This window comes from Kogia breviceps, chromosome 3 (assembly GCF_026419965.1).
Source record: "Kogia breviceps isolate mKogBre1 chromosome 3, mKogBre1 haplotype 1, whole genome shotgun sequence".
Classification (NCBI taxonomy): Eukaryota; Metazoa; Chordata; class Mammalia; order Artiodactyla; family Physeteridae; genus Kogia; species Kogia breviceps.
Window position 1 is genome coordinate 88,014,706 of NC_081312.1, and position 25,777 is coordinate 88,040,482.

A 25,777-nucleotide genomic window follows, 5' to 3' on the forward strand; every position below is an offset into this window, starting at 1 on the left:
AGAAAGGAGGGAAGATAAAGAGTTTTGAAAAATGAGTTCTGGAAGAAATAAAGACTGCCATGGTAGAAAGTTCAATGCTGTTTCCTTTTCCATTTCCTCCAATTGCAATTTGCTTCATTTAGGTGTTAGAAGTGAAAGAAATTGAACAACTTCATAATACTGTATAATAATGTTTGACTGCTTAATTGTTTCAGAGGTATTGATTATGATAAATGGACAATACCTGTTAATCTGCATAATTTTCTAATTGGTAGATTTTCAAGATGTATAAGAAAAAATTCCGGTAGTAGACAGAATTGGGGACAGGACAGTGGCTCTTAGACCAGCTCTCTTAAACTGTACTTTTCACTGCTTCTGCTTTTTAAGGCTTCTTCCCTTCAACTTCTGAATAGACAGAATGTCTGAAAGCTCCAGTTTGCTTTTGTTTACTTTTAATGATGGCTTCTATGGCAACAACTCTTCAGAGCAGTGTTTAGGCATTTACTTGTACATAGGTTGTTTGTACTGTGATAACTGCACAGTGTTACATTTTTAAATTGGTCTTATGACAGTTATTCATATTTCTGCATCTATATGAATATATAGTTTGTATACATTTAATTGACTTTCCTTCCTTGACATTTTAAAGCATATCCATGTATCTTGACTGAAGTATTATATAAAAAATGTTTTTATTTACAAGAATATGGTTAACATTTTAAATACAGTGAAAAAATATTTCCTCCAAATCTTGTTGGGGAGTTGGCTTCAAAACTTTTATCTCAACAAAAAGAGGTTTATAGTAAGGTCAGAATCTTACTAAGATAAAATATCTTAATATGATCACTTAAGATTTTCTTCTACTTATAGTTTATTCTATAAAAATTGTTATTGTTGTCTTACCTCTCTTTTTTTAAACCAGTCTTTGGGTAAAGAATGTGATTGGAAAATGATCACCAGGAAATTATTACTTTCACAAGTTTTTTTTTTGGCTGTGCCGTGTGGCATGTGGGTTCCTAGTTCCCCAACCAGGGATCAAACCCATGCCCCCTGCAGTGGAAGCATGGAGTCCTAACCACTGGATCACCAGGGAATTCCCTACAATTTATTTTTAAAAGAGCCTATTGAGTTTTAAAATCTTACTCCGAATTCTTTTCGGAGTGTATATATAGAGTTGAAATCAATGTGAGCACTATTTTGTGATTTACTTTGGCATTATTTCTTACATGCGTTTTAATCTATCAAATAGTTATGTAGTTGTCATTTAAAAATATACATATATACATATATACACACATAGACATATGCATATATTCTATTGTGTTTAGGCAATAATAATAGTTCATTTAGCTCTACTCTTTGATTATTTAAATTATTTCATATTTTCTTATGTTAGATGTCATGATAATGAATATGTTTTTTTCAAATTATTTCCTGCTTCTCCTACTTTGGGTATTCCTTTAAAAGTGTAGTCCCCTAACTGAATTTATTAGGTCAAAGTACTTGACTAACTTTATAGCTCCTGTTACATAATGTCAGATTGTTCTCTAGAACAGTTTCACAATGTCACTAGAGATGTTTACATTTATTTATTTCCCTAAGGCCTGGCCACATTTGCTTTTTAGCTCTTTTGTAAGGCATTTAGAATATAATGATTCCTTAAGGGCGTTTTAATAGGCATTTACTTTCTGGTGGCCTGTCCATTTTTATGTGAGGAATTATACTATAATTATATCTTGGTATATAATCTGTGCATCACTTTTGACCACTGAGCCTGATAACTTTGGAGATTGATCCTATACCTTTCTGTCAAATCTTTATCAATAATTCAGATGCTAACCTTTGATAAATTAACTTTACTGCAGTTTCCTCTTCTGCCTTTTATGATATGAGACTTTATTATATCATGCAAATGATTTTTTTAGAAATTAAAAATAAGTTTAAAATTGTGGTAAAATACATATAAAATTCACCAAAGTGCACACACAATTCAGCGGTATTTAGTACATTTATAATGTTGTGCAGTCATTACGACTGTCTAGTTCCAGAAAGTATTCATCACTACAAAAGAAAACCCTGTACCCATTAAGCAGTCACCCCCCATTTTCTCCTACCCACAGTCCTTGGCAATGACTAACCTATTTTCTGACTCTATGGATTCACCTGGAATCCTGGATATTTCATGTAAATGGAATCATACAATATGTAGCCTTTTGTGTCTGGCTTTTTCTTAGCATACTGTTTTCAAAGTTCAGCCATGTTGTCACAGGTATCAGTACTTTATTCCTCTTATGGCTGGATAATATTCAATTGTATGAATACATTTTGTTTATTCATTCATCTGTAGATGGGCATTTGGATTGTTTCCACTTTTTGGCTATTGTGAATAGTGCTGTGATGAACATTCATTTACAAGCTTTTGTTGAACACTTGTTTTCAATTCTTTAAGTGTGTACCTAGATGTAGGATTGCTGGATTATGTGGTAATTCTATGTTTAGCTTTACAGGAAACTGCCAAACTATTTTCCACAGCAGCTGCACCATTTTACGGTTCCATCAGCAATGCACGAGAGTTCCAGTTTCTTGACATCCCTGTCAACACTATCAGTATTTTCCGCTGTTGCTGTTGTTTTTACTGTTGCCATCCTAGCGCCTGTGAAGTGGTATCTCATTGTGATTTTCATTTGCATTTCCCTAATGACTAATGACATTGAGCATCTTTTCATGTACTTGTTGGCCATTTGTATATCTTCTTTAGAGAAATGTATATTCAAGTCCTTTGCCCATTTTAAAATTGAGTTGTTTGTCTTTGCTGTTGAGTTTTAAGCATTATTTATATATTCTGAATACTAGACCCTCATCAGATGTATGATATGCAAATATTTTTACCCATTCTATCATTTGTTTTTTCACTCCCTGATAGTGTCCTATGATGCACAAAGTTTTTAATTTTGATGAAGTCCAATTTATCTATTTTTTTGTTGTTGTTCATGCTATTGGTATCATATCTAAGAAACCTTTGCCAAATCAAAAAGGTCATGTTTTTTCCTAAGAACCTCATAGTTTTCGCTCTTTTTTTTAACTTGAGGTATAATTGATTTACAATATTATATTAGTTTCAGGTGTACAACATGATGATTCATTGTTTGTGTACATTGCACAATGGTCACAACAATAATAATTTTAGCTCTTATATGTAAGTTTTTGATCTATTTTAAGTTAATATTTATATACGGTATTAGGTAAGGATCCAACTATGTTCTTCTGTGCATTGGTATTCAGTTGTCTTAGCACTATTTGTTGAAGACACCTTCTTTCTCCATTGAACAGTCTTGGTATCCTTGTCGAAAATCAGTTGACCACACATGTATGGGTTTATTCTGGATTCTTAATTCTGTTCCATTGAGACCAGATGCCAGGAGCACACTGTTTTGATTACTGTCACTTTGTAGTAAGTTTTGAAATTGGGAAGGGTGAGTCTTCCAACTTTGCCCTTCTTTATAAGATTATTTTGACTGTTTGGCATCTCTTACAATTCCATGTGAATTTTAGGATCTGTTTGTCTATTTCTACTAAAGAGACAGTTGGGATTTTTTTTTAACATCTTTATTGGAGTATAACTGTTTTACAATGGTGTGTTAGTTTCTGCTTTACAACAAAGTGAATCAGTTATACGTATACATATGTTCCCATATCTCTTCCCTCTTGTGTCTGCCTCCCTACAAACTTCCCTATCCCACCCCTCTAGGTGGTCACAAAGCACAGAGCTGATCACCCTGGGCTGTGCGGCTGCTTCCCACTAGCTATCTATTTTACATTTGGTAGTGTATATATGTCCATGCCACTCTCTCACTTCGTCACAGCCTACCCTTCCCCCTCCCCATATCCTCAAGTCCATGCTCTAGTAAGTCTTTGTTTTATTCCCATCCTACCGCTAATCTCTTCATGACATTTTTTTTCTTAGATTCTATATATATGTTAGCATACGGCAGTTGGGATTTTAATAGGAATTACATTAAATCTGTAGATTGCTTTGAGGAGTATTATCATTTGAACAATATTAGGTCTTCCAATCCGTGAAGATGGGATGTCTTTCCATTTATTTAGGGTATCTTTAATTTTCTTCAGCAGTTTTTGTAATTTTCAGTGTACAAGTCTTATGCCTCCTTGGTTAAATTTACTCCTAAACATTTAATTATTTTTTATGTTATTGTAAATGAAATTGTTCTCTTAATTTCCTTTTCAGATTATTCATTGCTAGTGCATAGAAATATGACTGATTTATTTGTTTCCTTGGCTTTTGGTTTTAAAATTTTTAATGCAAATTTCTAAGAATATGCTAATATTTGGGTTTGTCTTAGAATGGTATTTTATTTTCACTCTTTTAGAAATAATAGTGTTTTAAAATATACTATAAAAATATACCTATGTTATATACATTAGCATATACATAAACATGTGTGTGTATGTATATATAAAGTCAATATTTTGAATATGATTCAAAAGTTTTTGGGCTTCCCTGGTGGTGCAGTGGTTGAGAGCCCGCCTGCCGATGCGGGGGACACGGGTTCGTGCCCCGGTCCGGGAAGGTCCCACATGCCACGGAGTGGCTGGGCCCGTGAGCAATGGCCTCTGAGCCTGCACGTCCGGAGCCTGCGCTCCGCAACGGGAGAGGCCACAACAGTGAGAGGTCCGCGTACCACAAAAAATAAAACAAAACAAAAAAGTTTTATGAGTATTTTACATCAACTACTTTTTTTTTCTTTTTACCTTTCGATGTCCCTTCACCCATTTCTCCCATGTCCCCACCCCCAACCTCTGCCAACCACCAATCTGTTCTCTGTATCTATGAGCTTGATTTTTTTTTTTCTTTCTGGCTGCATTGGGTCTTCATTGCTATGGGCTTTCTCTAACTGTGGCAAGCGGGGGCTACTCTTCGTTGTGGCGTGCAGGCTTCTCATTGCAGTGGCTTCTCTTGTTGCGGACCACGGGCTCTAGACACACGAGCTTCAGTAGTTGCAGCACATGGGCTCAGTAGTTGTGGCACGTGGGCCCTAGGGCACACAGGATTCAGTAGTTGCGGTGCGTGGACTCAGTAGTTGCAGCACACGGGCTCACAGGCTGGGCTGTAGGGCATGCAGGCTTCAGTGGTTGTGGCTTGCGGGCTCTAGAGTGCAAGCTCAGTAGTGTGGCTCACGGGCTTAGTTGCTCCATGGCATATGGGATCTTCCCGGACCAGGGATCAAATCTGTGTCCCCTGCATTGGCACACGGGTTCTTAACCACTGTGCCACCAGGGAAGTCCCTATGAGCTTGATTTTTATTTGTTTTTTTTTACTTTTTCATAGATTCTACATATAAAAGAGATCATATGGTACTTACTTATTTCACTTGGCATAATACCATCAAGGTTCAACCATGTTGTTGCAAATAGCAAGATTTCATTCTTTTTTGTTGCTAAATAATATTTCATTGCATATATATACCACACTTTCTTTGTCCATTCATCCACCAATGGACACTTAGGTTGTTTCCATATCTTGGCTATTGTAAATAATGCTTCAATGAACATGGGGGTGCCTGTTTCAAGTTAGTGTTTTCATTTTCTTCAGATGAATACCCAAAATTGAATTTCTGGATCATATGGTAATTCTATTTTTAATTTTTTGAGTAACCTTCATACTGTTTTCCTTAGTGGTTGCACCAATTTACATTCCTACCAAGAGCATAAGGGTTCCCTTTCCTCCACATTTCTCCAATTATGACTGATTTTTGTTTGTTGATCTTGTATCCTGCAACTTAGCTGAATTTAACACAATAGGTTTTTATTTGTGTATATTCCAACATATCCATCTTGACTCTTATGACAACTTTCATTTCTTTTATTGAAAATCATCTGTCCTTTTTCTGGCCGTAAATATACTACTCAATTTTCATTTATTTTTTTGTACCACGAATGGATTATTTGACCTCTTTGGAATATACAATGATCTAAATTTTGTTTTCTCTATCTTGATAACCATTTGTCCCAGGATTATTATTTATTTTCCCTTTGTGATATTTACTTCTGGTTTATCTTATACACACATAAACTCACATTAAATTATTTCACTATTTTTATCTCTCTCTAGAGTTTCCATTTTTTTCCATTTCTTGTCTTTATCCCTAGCATATGGTACGATTCTGATACCAATTCCAATGTGTGTGGGTTTTTCCCACACCACTAAGCAATTCTCTAAACACCAGCTGGGTATCTACAGTATAACTCAATTCTGACACTATCTACCCAGAGATAGCCTCAGATCTCACAGGTTAAGGGCTCAGTCCTCCCCCACTTCAGATGCCAATTACAAGTCCAGATTGTTGCCTATATTTCTGACTGACTGGATGAAGATCTTAGGTACCAACAGCCCCTTCCTTGGGTGCAACTAATTTGCTGGAGCTTGCAGAACTCAGAGAAACATTTTACTTACTAGATTACCAGCTTATAAAAAATATAACTCAGGAGGAGCCATATGGAAGAGTTGCATAGGACAGCACAGAGCTTCCATGCCTGTTCCAAGCATGCCAATCTCCCCAAATCTCCATGGGTTTTTATGGAGGCTTCATTACATAGGCAATACACATTCATTACATTGCTTTATAATAATCTGAACCTACCTTAAAATTTTTTTTTAAATAAATTTTTCTTTGTTCTTCCAGAAGAATTTCACTGTCAGTTTATCAAGTTCTATGACTAGCCTCAAATATAGTTTTAATTATAATTTTATCCTTTTTTTAATCCTTACTGTTTTCTTCTTTGGTTTTATCCTTCTCAAAATCATATTTGCCTAAAAGTTTCTATATAGTAGAAGAATTATTTAAAATAAACATTTGGGACTTCCCTGGCAGTCCAGCAGTTAAGACTCTGTGCTTCCACTGCAGGGGGTGCGGGTTCCATCCCTGGTCGGGGAACTAAGATTCTGCATGCTGCGCAGAGTGACCAAAAAGGAAAAACAAAATAGAATAGAATAGAAAACAAATATTTAAGGTATATACAAGGAACTGTTACCAGAAGGGGGACCCCTTCCAGGGCCCTAGAGTGGGCTCTTGTCTAACACTTGGTAATGAATTGTCCATGGAGATGCATTTACTGACAAAGCAAAAGACTTTATTGGAAAGGAGTGCTCAAGCAGAGAGCAGCAAGGTAAGAGAACCCAGGAAAACTGCTCTGCCACGTGGCTTGCAGTCTCAGGTTTTATGGTAATAGGGTTAGCTTTCTGGGTTGTCTCTGGCCAGTCATCTTGCCTGTTCCCATATTTGGTCCTATTCAAGGCCCTTCCTGATGGCGTGTGCATCTCTCAGTCAAGATGGTTTCCAGCAGGAGGGTATCTGGGAGATTGGCAGGACATATTAAGGACTGGTGTCTCCTCCCTTCTTTGGGAACCAAATTCTCCCGGTTGGTTTGTGGTGGTAGCACTGTGTTCATTTTCAGGACCTCCTGTTGTGAGACTGCTCATGCAGGTGGTTATTATCATGTCTGGCCAAGGTGGGTGGTTTTGGTCAATGGTTTCCTAATAGAACCAGTAGAGATAATCTAATGCCCTATTACTCACTACTCTGGACAAGCAGCATCCACATCACCTGTGATTGTTAAGAAGATTTCAGACCCTACCCTAGACCTTATTTATATTTACATTAAAGTTTGAGACTCCACTATTATGTGATTTCTTCATTTCACAGGCAAGAAAATTTAGATCTAGAGTGTTTAATTTACTTGAGGCAAATAGTGGAACAACCAGGACTATTATCTAGGTCCCTTATCTTCAGGTTCACTGCTTTTTCACTGTATCACACTACCTCCTCTATACTTTTAAAGTTTTGGAAAAATTCTTCAATAGTTCCTTTTCTTGTTCTATTTCTGGCAAACTCCTAATTGTACTTTAAAGCTGTGCTCTGCTGGCATCTATTTGATAAAGCACTTCTCATATCCCTACTGTCTTGACCAAATCAATCATTCCCTTCTCACTGTATAGTTGACCCTTGAGCAACATGGATTTGAACTGCATGGGTCCACTTATATGTGGATTTTTTCACTAGTAAATACTACAGTACTACACAGTCTGCAGTTGATTGAATCTGAGGATGTGGTTGCTGCATGTATGGAGGTGCAACTTTAAATTATATATAGATCTTTGACTGTGCAGAGGGTCAGTACCCCACCCCCATGTTGTTCAAGGGTCAACTGTACTTCAATCCATTGAACATATTATCATTAGTGTATATACCACATCATTTTGTAATTAACTGTTGAAGGGGAGGAAAAAATTTTCCATGTGACCTTTTTAGGATCCCTGGCTGGGTCTGAAAATTAAACTGAGAAAGATTAACAGGAAAAAAATACCTACAAATTTATTTAACGTGACACAGGGCCCTTCATCAGGAGAAGGAGACCCAAATAAATGGTTAAACCTGAATTTTTATTTTTTTTTAAATTTAAACAGTAAGTATATATGCGAAATAATTCCTGTAGTAGTACAGAAAATTTGATCATTTTACATTATAAAAATGATTTATGCAGAAGTGGTTTAGTTTAGAGAAATTGGCATTATTATTACTGACATCATTTGGATATAAGTGAGAAAAAATATAAGATGAATAAAAAGTTTTTGGAACATGATATCCAAGAAAGTTTTTAATCTTCGTTTTGTTTTCAGTCAGTGTCAAGGTGGCTCTCTCCAGGTCATTGTGCAATAAGCTATTGGAACAAACCAAAACATGATTATGGAAATACTGTATGAGTTTACCCACCCTTTTACTGATAATTTCCTTTCTATTGTCTCCTCCCCGTAGTGAAATAACTTCAAATTTCCTAATTTCAACATATTCCATAATAATATGTCTAACTATAAAATTATATGTTTACATAATATGTATATGTAAAATATATATACATACACACAACACTTAATACTCATGCAAATATTAGAGAAAAGTAAGAGATTCTTTAAGATACATTTTTAAAAGCAGGAAAGAAGAGGCAGAGGGAGAGATATCCATTCATTTTAAAAAGAGAAAGGCAGAAGACAGATCACATATTTCATTGAATCTGAAAGTCATTAATATTAAATTCAACACTTTTTTTTTTTTGGCCATGCCGTACGGCTTGCAGGATCTTAGTTCCCTGACCAGGGATCAAACCCGTGTTCCCTGCAAAGGAAGCGAGGAGTCTTAACCACTGGACCGCCAGGGAAGTCCCAACACACTTTTTTTTTTTTACCACCAAGAAAGGAAAAAAGTTGCTGCCAGTTACACTATGACACATCACTGATTTGAAGATGTATCCTGATGTTAGCAGTGTTAAATATGAAAAAGTCCATCTTAGAATCAATGAAATGTATATGTAGTATTTTTTGTCTTTTTTTTTGTGTGTGCGGTATGCGGGCCTCTCACTGTTGTGGCCTCTCCCGTTGCGGAGCACAGGCTCCGGACGCACAGGCCTAGCGGCCATGGCTCACGGGCTTAGTTGCTCCGCGGCATGTGGGATCTTCCCGGACCAGGGCACGAACCCGTGTCTCCTGCATCGGCAGGCGGATTCTCAACCACTGCGCCACCAGGGAAGCCCCGTATTTTTTGTCTTTTTTCTATTTTAAGTGATATCTTCTTTCTTAAAAATCCATTTTCAAGATTAATATTTTAGATTAACATTAGGGTAAGTTTTACCTCCAAGTAACTGATATGGTAAATGAGAATGTCAGTATGCTGCAAAAGTTTCCTTTTTTCATGAATTATCTCTGAAGTCTAAAACGTGTTTAGTGACCCGTTCATAAAGAAATGGTTTCCTTTGCCAATAAACAAGTTATAGATTTGATACAAATGAGTGATCATTATTCATGTCTGGAACTTCATGGGCTCAGCCCTCCGAGTTAATAATTAATGCAGAATTGGGAACATATTTGCCTACTTTTTCTTTCTTCTAGATTAGTGTTTGAAGTGCAAATCTATATTATTAGGCTAATTTCCCCTTCCAATTTATTATTTTTTTTAAATTAATTTTTATTGGAGTGTAGTTGCTTTACAATGTCGTGTTAGTTTCTACCATACAGCAAAATGAATCAGCTATACATATACGTATATGTCCTCTTTTTTGGATTTCCTTCCCATTTAGTTCACCACAGAGTATTGAGTAGAGTTCCCTGTGCTATACCGTAGGTTCTCATTAGTTATCTATTTTATACATAGTGTCAATAATGTATATAAGTCAATCCCAATCTCCCAATTCCTCCTACCTCTCCCTTCCCCCTTGGTATCCATACATTTGTTCTCTACGTCTGTGTCTATTTCTGCTTTGCAAATAAGGTCGTCTATACCATTTTTCTAGATTCCACATATATGTGTTAATATACGATATTTGTTTTTCTCTTTCTGACTTACTTCACTCTGTATGACAGTCTCTAGGTCCCTCCACGTCTCTACAAATGACCCATTTTCGTTCCTTTTTATGGCTGAGTAATATTCCATTTCCCCCCTCCAATTGAGAACCCTTCAACAAATTTGTTACTCAGTCTTCAAAAGAAATGTATTTATCTTGCCCAAATTAATGGGGGTCTTAGACAGCTGAATATTCCTTCCAAATTCTTAGTTAGTTTGTTTTTTTATTAGCTGTTACATAATTAAATAGTGCAATCTGGTATCTCACTATGGTATAGACAGATTTTAGGACCAACTATTCCTTTTCCAATCAACACTAAATACTTAGCGTTGAATGTTTTTATAATAGGCTTGATGAAGAGTGGAAAGATATGATAGGACAAAGGATATGAAGTAAGTGTAGTAAACTGGGAGAAGTTTAGCAAGGCTCATTTGTTCAGATTCTTCTTGATGTTCTTCTGTCTTGGATATAAGGATATTCCTTTACTCCAAGTATAGGGAGGGTACCACTCTCATGAAGGTTTTATGACCTGCTTCAGGGGAAGGTCAGAAAGTCCTTTCTGCACATGTCATTTCTCAAATTCCTTCAGCTTGAAATATTAATATTTCAAGGTGCTATATTTTCAGGTTGCATGTCCTGAAACCTGTCATTCCTCTGTCTGAAACTTCCATATGAAGTTTCACAGTCCAGAAACTGAGTTGTTAGCTTGCTCCATAACCCATTGAACTAGTCTCAGTCCTGGGTATTTCAAGGGAAACGTAAGAAAAACAAAGGTTAATGGTTGGTACAAACTGTAAACTCGGTTTTTTAGTCCGGAAGACAGTCAATCAAGATTTTCTAGATGTTGGGCTTGAAGCATCTTCAGATGCTTCATATTGCATTGGCAATATGACAGCTTTTCCTTGAATATCTGGTGATGTCATCAGGTGATCTGCTGAACTTTCTAAGTGGCCTAAATGGCAACAGGCACAAAGGTTGTCCATACATGAACTGTTGTGGTGATTTCTCTGAAGTTTATATCAAACTGTCCATCTTCTGCTTGCAAGGCTTTGTGAAAAGGACAGTTTTAAGTTTTAATGATTCAAAATTAGGAGGGGTGAGAAAAATTGGAAACTTTAATTTGGAGAGTTGCAGCCAGATATTGACAGAAACTAAAAGGATTCAGCATCTAGTCTAGTTTGCAGGTAGGTAACAAGATCTTAAAGACAATAAATAGGACTAGTATTTAATAGCCACAAGGGTTTACTGTCATTTTCTATTGAAGCCTCATTTTTCTCTCTATAGTCACCCCATTTCTATCAAAGATCATCAAAGACTATTTTTCAAAATAAGTCTAGTCTCATTAAACTTGACCTGATTATTTATGTGAGTGCAAGAATAGTGATTGACCACATAGGTCTTTTGAGTTTTCTTTGCTGGAACTTTTCATAAGGATTCTCAGGTTGGATCTTTAAAAGCCTCTGGAGGTGAGGAAGCCAAACCAGAGACTTGCCTTCAGACTTCTCCTGCAGTACCTAGAGACAATTCCTATCTTTTTGAGGTTCACAAGATATCCTGAAGTTCCTGGGCCTGCCAGGAAGTGACCTTCCTTATTCATCTGTAAGGCTGGGAACTTTGTATACCAGGTTGGTTTTTCCGAGGGGGGATGGGGGCACTTTATAAGTATATATAAGTATAAGTATATATAAGTATATATATATATGTATATATAAGTATAAGTATATATAAGTATACTTTATAAGTTTTGACACTTTAAACCCAGCCCTAGTTCCATGAAGCTGTCTGGTCATATCTGATTTTATGCACCATTCTCAAATATGACATTCTAGTCAGAGCCTTGGTAATATAGCCAAAGTTTCCAACTGTGTTCTATTACAAGGAGAGCAGATTCTTACTGAACTTAAAATAACTATATTGCCATGAAAACAAGATTTCTGACTAAGAGTTCCTGAATTCTGGAGGGATTAGGTAGGGATAAAAAGTAGTTTTATCTTTATTCACAAAAGTATACTTTTGTGAATAAAGATAAATAACACCAAATTGCTGTGTTATAGATAGCTTAAGAGATAAGAGGAAAAGGTTTCCTTAAATCTGGAAAACAAAAGATTAAAGGACCTCAATGTTGGGAAGTGTGTCCTGAATCCTATAACTGTTTGTATACATACCATCTCTGAGTGGTAACTCACAAGGGCGGGAACTGTGTCTTATTCTTTTTTATTTTCCCAGAACTGCATGTACCTAGTAAACATTTGTTAAACTTACTGCATTACTTTTGGAATTTTATATTTCTGTAGTTAGTCACACAATCAAAATGATTACTTGGTCATAAATTATATAATACATGAGAAGTTACCTACTTCTAATTTCTTTATTCTAAAATTCTTAGTCCTGAAACTTTTATAGTCTCTCTCTTTTTTTAAATTGTAGTTTATGGATTGTTTAAATTTTTTTTATTTTCCAAAAACCCAACTACTAATTTTGCCACTTTTTAATTTTCAATGTGCCTTTTATTTTATTTTTGCTATTTGTGACTTGTCATTTTATTCCCCTTTTAAGTTTTTGGACAGATACTTAATTCTTCACACTTAATTCTTTCTTACTAATATATTAACTTATAAATAAACTTTTATCAAACTCCTGTTAGGCAAAACACTATGCATTTGTAACCACAATTTTTCCTGTTGTTTCGTTGTGTGTATTAAGTTTTTATATACTAAATTTCCATTTATATTGTCTTTTAAAAGTATTTTGCCATTTTATTCTTACTTTATTCTTCATGAATAAGTATTAAGGGCATTTTTTTTCTATATAGTTTTAATTGTTTTTGTTTGTTTGTTTGGCCATGCTGTGTGGCTTACAGAATCTTAGTTCCCCGACCAGGGATTGAACTTGGGCCCTCAGCAGTGAAAGCATGGAGTCCTAACCACTGGACTGCCAGGGAATTCCCTGTATAGTTTTAATTGTTAACTTCACTTTTCCACCTGTATTCAAAATAGGTAAGAGAGAACGTTTAGAATAGCAGATGAGGGATAAGTGTATTTGTTCATTAGGGAGATTAAGGCTTATAGGAATGGCCAGGCTTTAGTGGAATTTGAAGAAAGTGATCTTGTGTTAAGCTAGATCTATATGTTCTGTTTCCAAAACTTTGTTAAATAGCAAAACTAATTCTTTGCAGAGATTGAAAACTGATGACACTTCACCATACCCAGCTATCATATTAGTTTTGTTCAGTCCACACAGTGATTTTTAAAAATCTGAAATAGTTGCCAGTATTTAAAAGTCAAGAGATTTCATGTAAAATTCCCAGTCTCTAATTCTCTTAAACCAGATTGTTTGACATAATCACTGGAACTGATTATGACTATTCTGTTTAGAATGAGACTTGCCTTGTCCCATTTCTCATAATCCCACTTTGACATAATACATCCAATTATCTTGCTTGTCTGATACTTGGAGGCATTTGAGTTTGTGACCCCTTTCTATAACATGAGAATATAGAATAGAAACCTTGTCGTTGATCCAGGGCAGGGGCTTAGCTGTTAGGAATCCATGGCAGTATAGAAAGGTACATGAGGTTAGACTGGGCTTGAGAGGGACGTATTACCTGAAAGTTAGGGAGCAAGAGGCATTAGACTGAGAACTAATATTGAAAAATGGTAAATGAGGAGATGGTAGTCTCGAGAAAAAAGGTACTGCGTTGAAAATGCCAGAGACAGAACACTTATCATAATGAGGCCTTATTGATGAATGGAAAGTATGAAGTAGGAGTAGGAAGAAAGTGTCTGAGTATGTGAAGAAATCTCTTTTTCTGTCCTGACTCCTTTTGCATCATGGAGACAGTTACAATCTCAGTCCATATCATCATCTAATTTTACTTCATCTAGAGACCAAAGGTATATAGAGAGACCAATAAGTACCAATAATAGCAGTGTAAATAGGTAATGAATATAAAAGTATTTGATTCTGTAGGTACTAAATGGTATGCTGTTAGAACAAGTTGAAAATTTTGTTGAAACTGACTACTGGACATGGGGGGGAAAATCTTAGATTTTATACAATGACCACAACAATTTTTTTGACAGTTTTAAATTTAGTATATTTTATAACTTAATATATCATACTTATATTGATACATTTTTTGTAAATTTAATTTTGTCTTGCCACACCATGCAAAAATGGCTAGGTAATTTGTTGGCACATTTTGCCATTATTTAGAAAATATATTTGTGTTGGTTTAATTTAAAATGTAGAATGTAGTCTATATGGTGACACAAAATATAGTTTAGGGGATACTTCAGAGTATCCTGGAGGCACACTTCAAAGAAATAGTCAGACATCTTCCAAAGTGGTTAAATGGAGAATTCATGGAAGACCCACCTGTTTGCCAATTAAGAGGGCTGTACTCTATGTATTTAGATGCCTTGAATTGAGAAAACAGTTCATTTCAAATGTCAGCCCTGTACTGAAAGTCACAAGGACTTTCAAAACAGTAGGTGGTGATTGTTGATAAATATGGGCTTTTCTGCATGCCTGCTCCAAGGTGAGTAGCAGCAGAAATTCACTTATTTAACTGTGGTTAATGATTCCCGTGAACAACTTGGTGAGACAAGCTAGTGTATCAGAGAGTACATGATTTTATGTATGGATTTTTTAAAAGTATTTTTCAACCTCTGATCTAGATGGCTTAGTGGGTTTATCACCTTTGAGATATCCACTCTGCTCACACAGATAACAATAGATAAAATGTAAAAAGAGAGAACTAAAAGGATATTGATAATCTCAAAAACATGTTAAAAATTACTGTGGTCAAGAAATGAAACAAAAATACACGATGATGAAAGGAAATGAATGATTAGACCTATTAGGTTCCAGGTCTGGAAATGAGGCTTCAAGGAATTTGACTCCTAAGAGCAAAGAATGTAATGGGAGCCAGGCTTATTGCTTAATGCCAGGATCTAAATAAGGCCCCATCTTCCTTGGCAGAGGAAGCAGAAAATAAATGTTGCTGACTGCCATCAAGAACTACAGTGTTTAGCAGCCTGAAAGCTTATGGAGCCAGAAACCTGCAGATGCAGCCTTATGACCATGCTGCATGGTCATACCACATCACTATTAGTTCTGTAATGAATCTGTGCTATCTCAGATAGCATCATGGTATAGAAACTTTGAAATGTGATTTAAAAATCTTATCCTAGACTGGGGAACTGGGACATCTCTAAAATGAATACATAATAAAATAAAATAATTTTATTTTAAGTAAAATAAAATAAAATGAATAGATAATATAGGTGAACACAGAGAGGGTAGAAGAGAAAAAACACAAATACCCCGCCCCCCATACACACATACACACTCAAAATTAATCAGCAAACCAAAACCCCCAAATATATGAAAAATGTTAATGCTAAGAGAGCCAACATATCAACAGTTGAAACATGAAAATTATTTTTGTGTTTAAGGGTCCTCAAAAAGAGATGAAGAAATAACTTATTCAAAAATAGAAGAGATTAAGAAACAGGCAGAAATAAAACAAAAACAGCTAGCTATAAAAACCAGTTATACATTTTAGAAATGAAAAGTATAATCATTGAAATAAAAAATCAGCTTATGAGATAGACCGTGAACACAGTTGACTGACTGATTAGGAATCTTGTACTGAGGTATTCAACAAGAGCATAGTACAGAGTAGCAAAGACATAGATAGATATAGAGATAAGTATATATCATATGTATATGTGACAGAGATGTTAAGAGAGACAGAAGATATATGTGTGTCTAATAGGAGTTTTGGGTAGAGAATAGAGTAAATGGTAGATAATCAATACTTGAAAAGAAATTTGAAAACTTTAAAGTGCTCAGAATTTTCTGAGGTTGAAGAAAGACATGAATTGTTAGATCAGATATGCCTGGGATAAATGAAGAAAGTCTTTGCTTTTAGGCATTGTAGGAAAACCTCAGAGTATCCAAAAATAAAGGGAAAATTCTTAAATGATGCCAAAATATATAGATTATTTCCAGGGAATGACAATTATATTGACAGCATATTTTTCATCAGCAAATTAAATGCCAGACAATAATAGAATAATATCTTCATCGTGATGAGTAGAAAATAACTACCAACATAGAATATTATACCAGCTAATGAGGACAGCAAGGACAAAATGAAGATGTACTCAGTGGGTAGAGGAGGAATAGGAGATAATATTGAAAGAAAGGAAGAAGAAAATTCAAAGAAAGGCGTCTAAACAGTAAAATCAAAGAAATAAGATCAAATACCACAAAACCACGATAAATATAAACAGATTAAAGTTACATGTTATAAGAGATGATAAAAGGATATGCAAATCAAATCCAGCTATATATAGTGTTTACAACTAAATCTTAAGCACAAACATGTAGAAAACATGAAAGTAAAAGGATTATAAAAGAGGCTTCTTGGGCTTCCCTGGTGGCACAGTGGTTGAGAGTCCGCCTGCCGATGCAGGGGAAACGGGTTCGTGCCCCAGTCCGGGAAGGTCCCACATGCCGCGGAGTAGCTGGACCTGTGAGCCATGGCCGCTGAGCCTGCGCGCCCGGAGCCTGTGCTCCGCAACGGGAGAGGCCACAGCAGTGAGAGGCCCGCGTACCGCAAAAAAAAAAAAAAAAAAAAAAAAAAAAGGAGGCTTCTCACTTCTGGGTATATACCCAAAAGAATTGAAAACAGGGACTTGAACAGGTATTTGTACATTCATATTCATAACAACATTATTCACAATAGCCAAAAGGTGGAAGCAACCCAAGTATTCAACAAATGAATGGATAAACAAAATATGGCATATATGTACAATGGAATATTATTCAGCTTTAAAAAGGAATGAAATTTTGACACATGCTACCACATAGATGAACCTTCAAAACGTTATGGTAAGTGAAATAAGCCAGTCACAAAAGGCAAATACTGTTGTGATTCCACTTATGTGAGGTACCTGGAGTAGTAAAATTTCATAGAAACAGAATGGTAGTTGCCAGGGGCTGGGTGGGGAAAGGGGTATTGTTTAATGCATACAGAGTTTCAGTTTGGGAAGATTAAAAAAAGTTCTGAACACAGATGGTGGTGATGGTTACACAACACTGTCAATGTATTTAATGCCACTGAACTATACACTTAAAAATGGTTAAGATGGTAAATTTTATGTAATGTGTATTTTACTATAATGTAAGAAAAAAGATATTCCTTGGAGAAATAATCAAAAGAAAGCTGATGTAAAGTATTAGCAAATAACATAATAGATTTTAAGGAAAAAAGAAAAATTAAAGGATACTCCATAGTAATAAGAGGAACAATCTCCTAAAAAGAGGGAATCCTCATCTAAATACATAGCCAGGAAATAGGAAGACAAAAAGCTGATGCAATTTCAAGGACTAATTGATGACTACATAATTAATGGGAAATGTTTTAATATACTTCTTTCAAAACTTATAAATCACCAAGACTATAGAAATTTTGAAGCAAAAACTATCACTTATTCAAATATATATAAATGTATACAGATCCCATTGCTTAATGAAGAGAAAAACATTTTTCAAATACTCATGGAATAATTACAGAGGTTGCCTAGATCCTAGGTCATAGGGAGTCTTAATAAATGTTACACAATTTATATCATGAATATTATTTTAAAACTATTATAAACTATAAAGAGTCAATCCTCTTTGGGGGGATTTGTAATGGGCATTTCAAATTTTACAGAACTGAATGATACAATAATATAAGTACCACACATATCAAAATGTGAGGGATACATCTGAAATAGTATTTACAGCTAACTTTATGGCCTCAAAAGCATTAAGGAAAAAAAACTGAAAATTAAATGAGTTGAATTCAACCCCAAAACAGTAGTAGTAATAGTAGTAGTGGTGGTAGTAAGTGTGCTTCTACTGTTATAATGATGGTGGTACTAAGTTCCCTGACCAAGGATTGAACCCATGCCCCCTGCAGTGGAAGCGCAGAGTCTTAACCACTGGACCACCAAGGAAGTCCCACAAAGAAATTTCATAACACTTTCAAGACTACTTAGCTAGTAAGTAGCTAAGTTGGGGTTAGAAACTAAGCAAATCTAGCTCAGAGAAAGAGGGAGCAAAAAAATCACAAAGAAAACCTAAAGAATGTAGAAGGGAGGAAAAAATAAAAGACAAGAGCAGTTATAAATGAAATGGAAAATGAAGAATAATTAGGAGCAAAAAAGAAAACCACAAAAAACTTAAGATAAACATACCCCTAGTAATATTAATGAAGAAAAATAGAAGAGATAAAATAAATAATATTCTAAAAACTTTGACAATAAATTTGAAAACTTAGATCAAATGAATAGTTTCCTGGAAAATTAATTACAAAAATTAGCTCAAGAAGGTTTGAAAATTTTAGTAAACCAATAATGATTAAGTAAGTTGAATAGGTAATCAAAAATCTCACCACATCCCAAAAGAGATGCTGCTTTAAATAATAAGAAAGTTTAGCTAGATTACTAAACTCAGGATCACTGTATAAAATTGATAATTAAATCAACAAAACCGAAAACTGGTTCTTTGAAAAGACTAGTGAAAATAAGACCCCTAGCACAGATCAAGACAGAAAGAGACGGCACAAATTAACAATATCATGAATGAAAAAGAGAGCATCAATATAGAGCCTACAAATAACAATATTAGAAGACATTTAGTGAGGTATTATGAATTAGTGTTTGAAACACTAATTGAAAATGAAACATTTGACAATTTAGAAGAAATGGACAATATCCTAGAAGAACACCTGTATACAAAACTAGCTCAAGAAGGTAAGGAAAATCTGAATAGTCCCATGTCTATTTAAAATAGTGAATCTGTAATTTAAAACTTTCACTTAATGAAATTTTCATGCCCATATGGTTTCACTGGTGAATTCTTCCAAACATTTAAGGAAGAAATGCAACCAATCTAACATGAACTCTTTCAGAGAATTGAAAAGGTGGACACACTTCCCAACTCATTTTATGAAGCTAGCCATAAGTTGGATAGCAAAACTAAGGATGCTATGAAAAAAGAAAATTATACGAAGTCCCTCTTATTGACATAGATATAAAAAATCTTAAAAAAAATGTTAGTAAATCAAGTCCAAAGGTAGATAAAAATTATATACATAATGCCCATGTTGGATTTATTCTCAAAATGCAAGGTTATTTAATATTTGAAAAGCAGTCTATGTAATTTACCACATTCACCAAATATGAGAAAAATCAAATAATCATCTCAATACATGTAAAGAAAGCATTCGAGGAAATTCAACATATATTCCTTAAAAACAAACTCTAAGCAAACTAGGATTAGAAGGTAATTTTCTTAATCTGATCAAGAGTATCTGCCAAGATCCTATCACAAACATCATACTTGATGGTGAACTATAAAAAACTTTCCCCTGAAATCCAGAAGATGACTAGGATAACCATTATCATCACTTTTATTCAGCTTTTCACTGTAGGTCCTAGTCAATGAAATAAAGTACAAGAAAAGAAAATAAACAGTGTAGAGATTAGAAAGGAGGAAATAAAACAAACTGATATTAAGATGATTTTTTATGTAGAAAATTCAAAAACAATTTACAAACTATTAAATATATTTAGCAAAGTTATTAGATATAGGATTAATATAAAAATTAATTGCATTTCTCTATGTCAGCAGTAAACATATAAAATGAAATTTTTATAAAGAAACTTTTTTTTAGCTTTTTGCAGGTAACTTTTTTTATTTGACGTATAGTTGATTTACACTGTTGTGTTACTTTCAGATATACAGCAAAGTGATTCAGCTATACAAATGTATGTCTTGCTAAGAATACCCAAGACAATCTATAAGGAGAAAAAAGGTTATTGATGTCCACTACCAGATATCAAGACTTATAAAAACTGTTATTGATAAAGTAATTCAGACAGTGTGGTATTTGCACAAGAATGGACAAATGAACCAATGGAACAGAACAGAGAATACGGGAACTGACTACATATATATGGTCACTTGATTTATGACACAGTTGATACTGCAATGCAATGGGGGGAAAGATAGTCTTTTCAATAAATAGTACTGGGTCAGTTGGATAGCCAAATGGAAAAATAATAACCTTGGCTCCCCTATCTCACACAATACACAGAATTAAATTCAAGATAGATTGAAGCTTTAAAATTTTAAGCTAATAAAACTTCTGGAGGAAAACACGAGAATATATTCATGATATGGAGTAAGCAAAGATTTCTAAAACCAGATAAGCCCCCAAAAAAGCTAACCATAAATGAAAAAGATGATAAGTTGGACTTTATTAAAATTAAGAACTTTTGTTAATCAAAAGATCGATCATAAGAGTGAGAAGTTGTACATACCATGCAATTTAGCACCTAATATGTTACCTACAAACGTTCTTATATATAAGGAGGCATGTACAAGAATATTTATTGTTTATTACATTGAAAATTGAAAACAAATACTCATCAGTATGATAATATCAAGGTGTATGTACCAGACATACAGTGGGATCACATAGGAGTTAAAATAAATGAATAAAGCTACATTTATCAACGTGGATAAATCTCAGAAGCATAATGTGGAGGGAATAAAGCAAGTTGCAGAACAGATATATTAAGTTGCTGTGTTGGGAGTCCCCCAAGACCACCCTGAGGCTTGATGATTCAATAGAAGAGTTCACAGGACCCAGAGGAGTTATAATACTCATAGTTTAGTACAGCAGAAGGACAGAGATTAAAATTGGTAAATGGAAAGCCTCATGGAGCAAGGTCCAGGAAAAAGCAGATGTAAGCTTCCAAGTGTCTCCTTCCAGTCTCCAGCAAAGAAGTGTGACAAAACACATGTGAAGTGTTGCCAACCAGGGAAGCTCATGTGATCCTTGGTGTCCAGAGTTTTTATTGGGGGTCATTCATGTAGTATCCTCATGTAGACATGTAGTGCCCATGTGACTGAGGTCAGCTATTCAGACTCTAGACCTGCCTCCCTCCACCTAGCAAAAACAAATATTCACCATGAATCACTTCATTAGTATAAATTTGTCCAATCAAACTGGTAAGCATGGCTCAAGTGCTCAGAAGTTATCTCCCACAATCAAGCCAAGGACTAGTCCTGAAGACAAGCCTTTCTTTGCAATGTACAATGACCTTGTGAAGTAGATATAGGAAGTCTTAAAATCTCTGACTTTAAAGGTCTTCCATAATTATTCCCAATTCAAACTTCATCTTTCATACTTCATCTTTCTGCTTTCTAATATAAATCCAGTCAAATTAATCTCTTTGCTGTCTCCTGAATACTCCATCTTCGTTCTTATTTGAATGCTCCTTTCCTTCTCTCTGTCATGGTCCAATATATTTGCCTCTTTTTTTGTGAGGCAAACATGATAACCACTACACTACAGAAACCTGATTGCCTCTTTTTTGAAACCTTTCTTTCTAACTCTAACCCATACTGATTTCTCCCTTTTATAGTTTTTTGCAAATATGATGCCTAATAATTATATAATTTAGCAGTCTGTTATATTGATCAGCATCATGCATTTTATTTATATAGCCATATTCATTCACTGTCTATTGTGAAGTTTGATATCCCCAACTTGACTGGCAATTTTATGTAGTTGGCTCTGGTTTTTTTTCTCTTGTTGTCTATTGTACTGTATGAATTACTACTGTGGTCGTCCATTCTTGTTAGTGATTTTCTTATTATCTCTGTAGGTCACTGTAGTTGTAGTATAGAAATTTTATGACTGAATTCAGGCTAGTCAGAACACCAAACATCTTTAAAAAAAAGAGAAGAAACTTTGTAAATTGTTCTGTTGGAATATTATAATAGGTACAGGTCGACCATTTCTTTGATTAATATACCATGTCTTATAATATTAGTTAAATTAACTATATTTTGCAGTAACTTTTTAGACTAATTTTTTGGTCTTCTATATTTCATAATTCTTATAAAAAATGAAAATATTTTCTTGGAGGAAATAGTGTACTTTGAGAAACTCATTAGTAACTACCATATTAAAATGTTTATATATTTAAAATAGCAATTTCACATTGCATAAAGATGATTTAACTGCTCCAGGTATTTTGTCCATAATATTGCATATTAAAAAAAGAAAATATAGATTTCTGTAAATCTCCCTTTTTTCTTTCTTACACTGGCATCATTTATTTTATCGTTAGAGAAACATAATAATAAAAGACACCAAAATGTTTTGTTTTGTATTACTATCATTAGGAGACAGGATCTTTCTCACAAATAGCTTACCTAGTCTTCTCTTGTTACTCTTTTTCCTTCTTAACTCTTGTATATCCATTTCTTTTCTCTAACTGTTTTATCAACTTTTCCATTTGTTTATTGTACATACCCAACTCTATTCTAGAATAGATTTAAGATGACTTTATGCTTTTTTTTATTATCCCCATTTACTTCAGTCTCCTGTTGTAAACTGCCCCCCTGCCAAAAAAAAGCCTATGTGAGTATGATTTGTTCTTTAACTGTTTTCCTGATTGACTTTTTTTTTGTGTGTGGTATAGCTGATTTACAATATTACATTATTTTCAAGTGTACAACATGGTGATTCAAAATTTTTATAGATTATGCTCCATTTAACATTATTATAAAATGTTGGCTTTATTCCTGGTGTTGGACAATATATCCTTATAGCTTATTTATTCTATATGTAGTACTTTGTACTTCTTAATCCCCTACCCCTATCTTGCACCTCCCCCCTTTTCTCTCCCCACTGGTAACCACTAGTTTTTTTATTTTTAATTTATTTATTTTTAGCTGCGTTGGGTCTTCGTTGTTGCTAGTTTGTTCTTTGTATCTGCAAGTCTGTTTCTGTTTTGTTATATTCACTAGTTTGTTTTATTTTTTAGATTCCACGTATAAGTGATAACATACAGTATGTATCTTTCTCTGTCTGACTTATTTCACTAAGCATAATACCCTCCCTGTCCATCCATGTTGTTGCAAATGGCAAAATTTTCATTCTTTGTTAGGGTTAAGTAGTATTCCATTGTGTGTGTGTATATATATATATATATATATATATATATATATATATATATATACCACATCTTCTTTATCCATTCATCTATTGATGAACACTTAGATTGCTTCCATATCTTGGCTATTGTAAATAATACTGCTATGAACATTGGGGGGTACATGTATCTTTTTGAATTAGTGTTTGCATTTTCTTCAGATATATACCCAAGACTGAAATTGCTGGATTATATGGTAGTTTGTGGGGGTTTTTTAGGCCACACCGTGCCAAATGTGGGATCTTAGTTCCCCGACCAGTGATCAAACCTGTGCCCCCTGCATTGGGAGTGCAGAATCTTAACCACTGGACTGCCAGGGAAGTCCCTATTTTTAGGGGGGTTTTTTGTTTTGTTTTATTTTTTAAATTTATTTTAGGCTGCCTTGGGTCTTCGTTGCTGCATGCGGGCTTTCTCTAGTTGCAGTGAGCGGGGGCTACTCTTTGTTGCACTGCGCGGGCTTCTCATTGTGGTGGCTTCTCTTGTTGCAGAGCACAGGCTCTAGGTGCACAGGCTTCAGTAGTTGTGGCACGCGCGTGGGCTTAGTAGTTGTGGCTCGTGGGGTCTAGAGCGCAGGCTCAGTAGTTGTGGCGCACAGGCTTAGTTGCTCCATGGCATGTGGGATCTTCCAGGACCAGGGCTTGAACCCATGTCCCCTGCATTGGCAGGCAGATTCTTAACCATTGTGCCACCAGGGAAACCCTATTTTTAGTTTTTAGGTTTTTAAATTTATTTATTTTTGGCTATGTTGGGTCTTCGTTGGTTGCACACAGGCTTTCTCTGGTTGTGGTGAATGGGGGCTACTCTTCATTGTGGTGCACAGGCTTCTCATTGTGGCTTCTTTTGTTGTGGAGCACAGGCTCTAGGCGCACGGGCTTGAGTAGTTGCAGCATGCTGGCTCAGTAGTTGTGGCTAGTGGGCTCTAGAGTGCAGGCTCAGTAGTTGTGGCACACAGGCTTAGCTGCTCTGCGGCTTGTGGGATCTTCCCAGACCAGGGCTCGAACCCATGTCCCCAGCATTGGCACGTGGATTCTTAACCACTGTGCCACCAGGAAGCCCTATTTTTAGTTTTTTAAGGAAGTCCCATGCTGTTTTCCACAGTGGCTGCACCAATTTATATTCCCACCAACAGTGCACAGCAATTCCCTTTTCTCCACACCCTTTCCAGCATTTATTATTTATAGACTTTTTGATAGACATTCTGATCGATGTGAGGTAATACCTCATTGTGGTTTTGATTTGCATTTCTCTCATCATTAGCGTTGTTGAGCATCTTTTCATGTGCCTGTTGGCCATCTGTATGTCTTCTTTGGAAAAACGTTTATTCAGACCACTTTTTAATCAGGTTGTTTGTGTTTTTGATATTGAGTTGTAAGCTGTTTATGTATTTTGATATTTCCTGAATGACTCTTTACACAGCAATTAGAAATATATTGGCCTGATGACGTGGTGAGCCATCTGTAGAATTGACCAGTACCTCCATAAATCTTTCTCTTTGTACTTAACTTTTCTTTCCAAGCAGAGGAAGTTTGTTTCATTGCAATGTGAATTTTAAAAATATAATTCGAAAAATTTTAAACCTATCATAGAAAGTATTTATAATTTCTAAAAACGTCTTAAATTCTTACATCATCAGTAAGTTAATGTTATTCATATTTTAGGGATTTACTAAAATTTACTTTTTTGCCGCTTCAGTGTCAAAATAGAGTTTAACTTGTGTTGTGAGTCACACCTTAGTTTGCCTAGTATTTTTATTTTCAATGTCCATTTGTTGAATATTGTTGAATAGCTTTCTACAGTAGGTGTTATGTCTGTTGCTCTTCTTGATTTCTAATTGCCATGAATGTGTATAATATGACAGCCTCATGTCAGTCAACTTTCTTAAGCTTCCTCTGTCATTGACTTTTAGAAATATGGCTCAGGAAATGAGAAAGAATAAATCAGAATTACTTGGGATGTTTTTCAAAACACATACCACTAGGGATTCTGATAGTTTACTCTCTTTGCCATCCCTCCTTGGAAATCCATGACTATAGTGAATCACTGTTAGTGAAGAAACTTAAAATAGCCCTCCAGTATGTTAGTTTGTCTTATTTTCCAAAAAGAAACTAGCCTACATGGTACTCATTTATTCTGATAAGAAAAGTTATCAGAATTGTTCGTGGAAAGTGATATTTCACAAAGCAGTAAATGACTACAGATTTCAAATATGTATTGTATCTAGTAATAAAATTATTTATTCTTCTCCTAAAGTGTTAAATTAGACAAATACTTCTATCAGAGAAGTTGTTGGTTATTAGGAAAACAATTCTGAAAAT

General features: G+C 35.0%; 1 protein-coding gene across 2 annotated transcripts in view; it reads left to right on the forward strand.

Annotated features, from left to right (window-relative positions):
• Positions 1 to 25,777, forward strand: part of GOLM2 (golgi membrane protein 2) — a 96,993-nt gene that overhangs the window by 62,422 nt on the left and 8,794 nt on the right. The gene's annotated exons all lie outside the window — the stretch shown is intronic.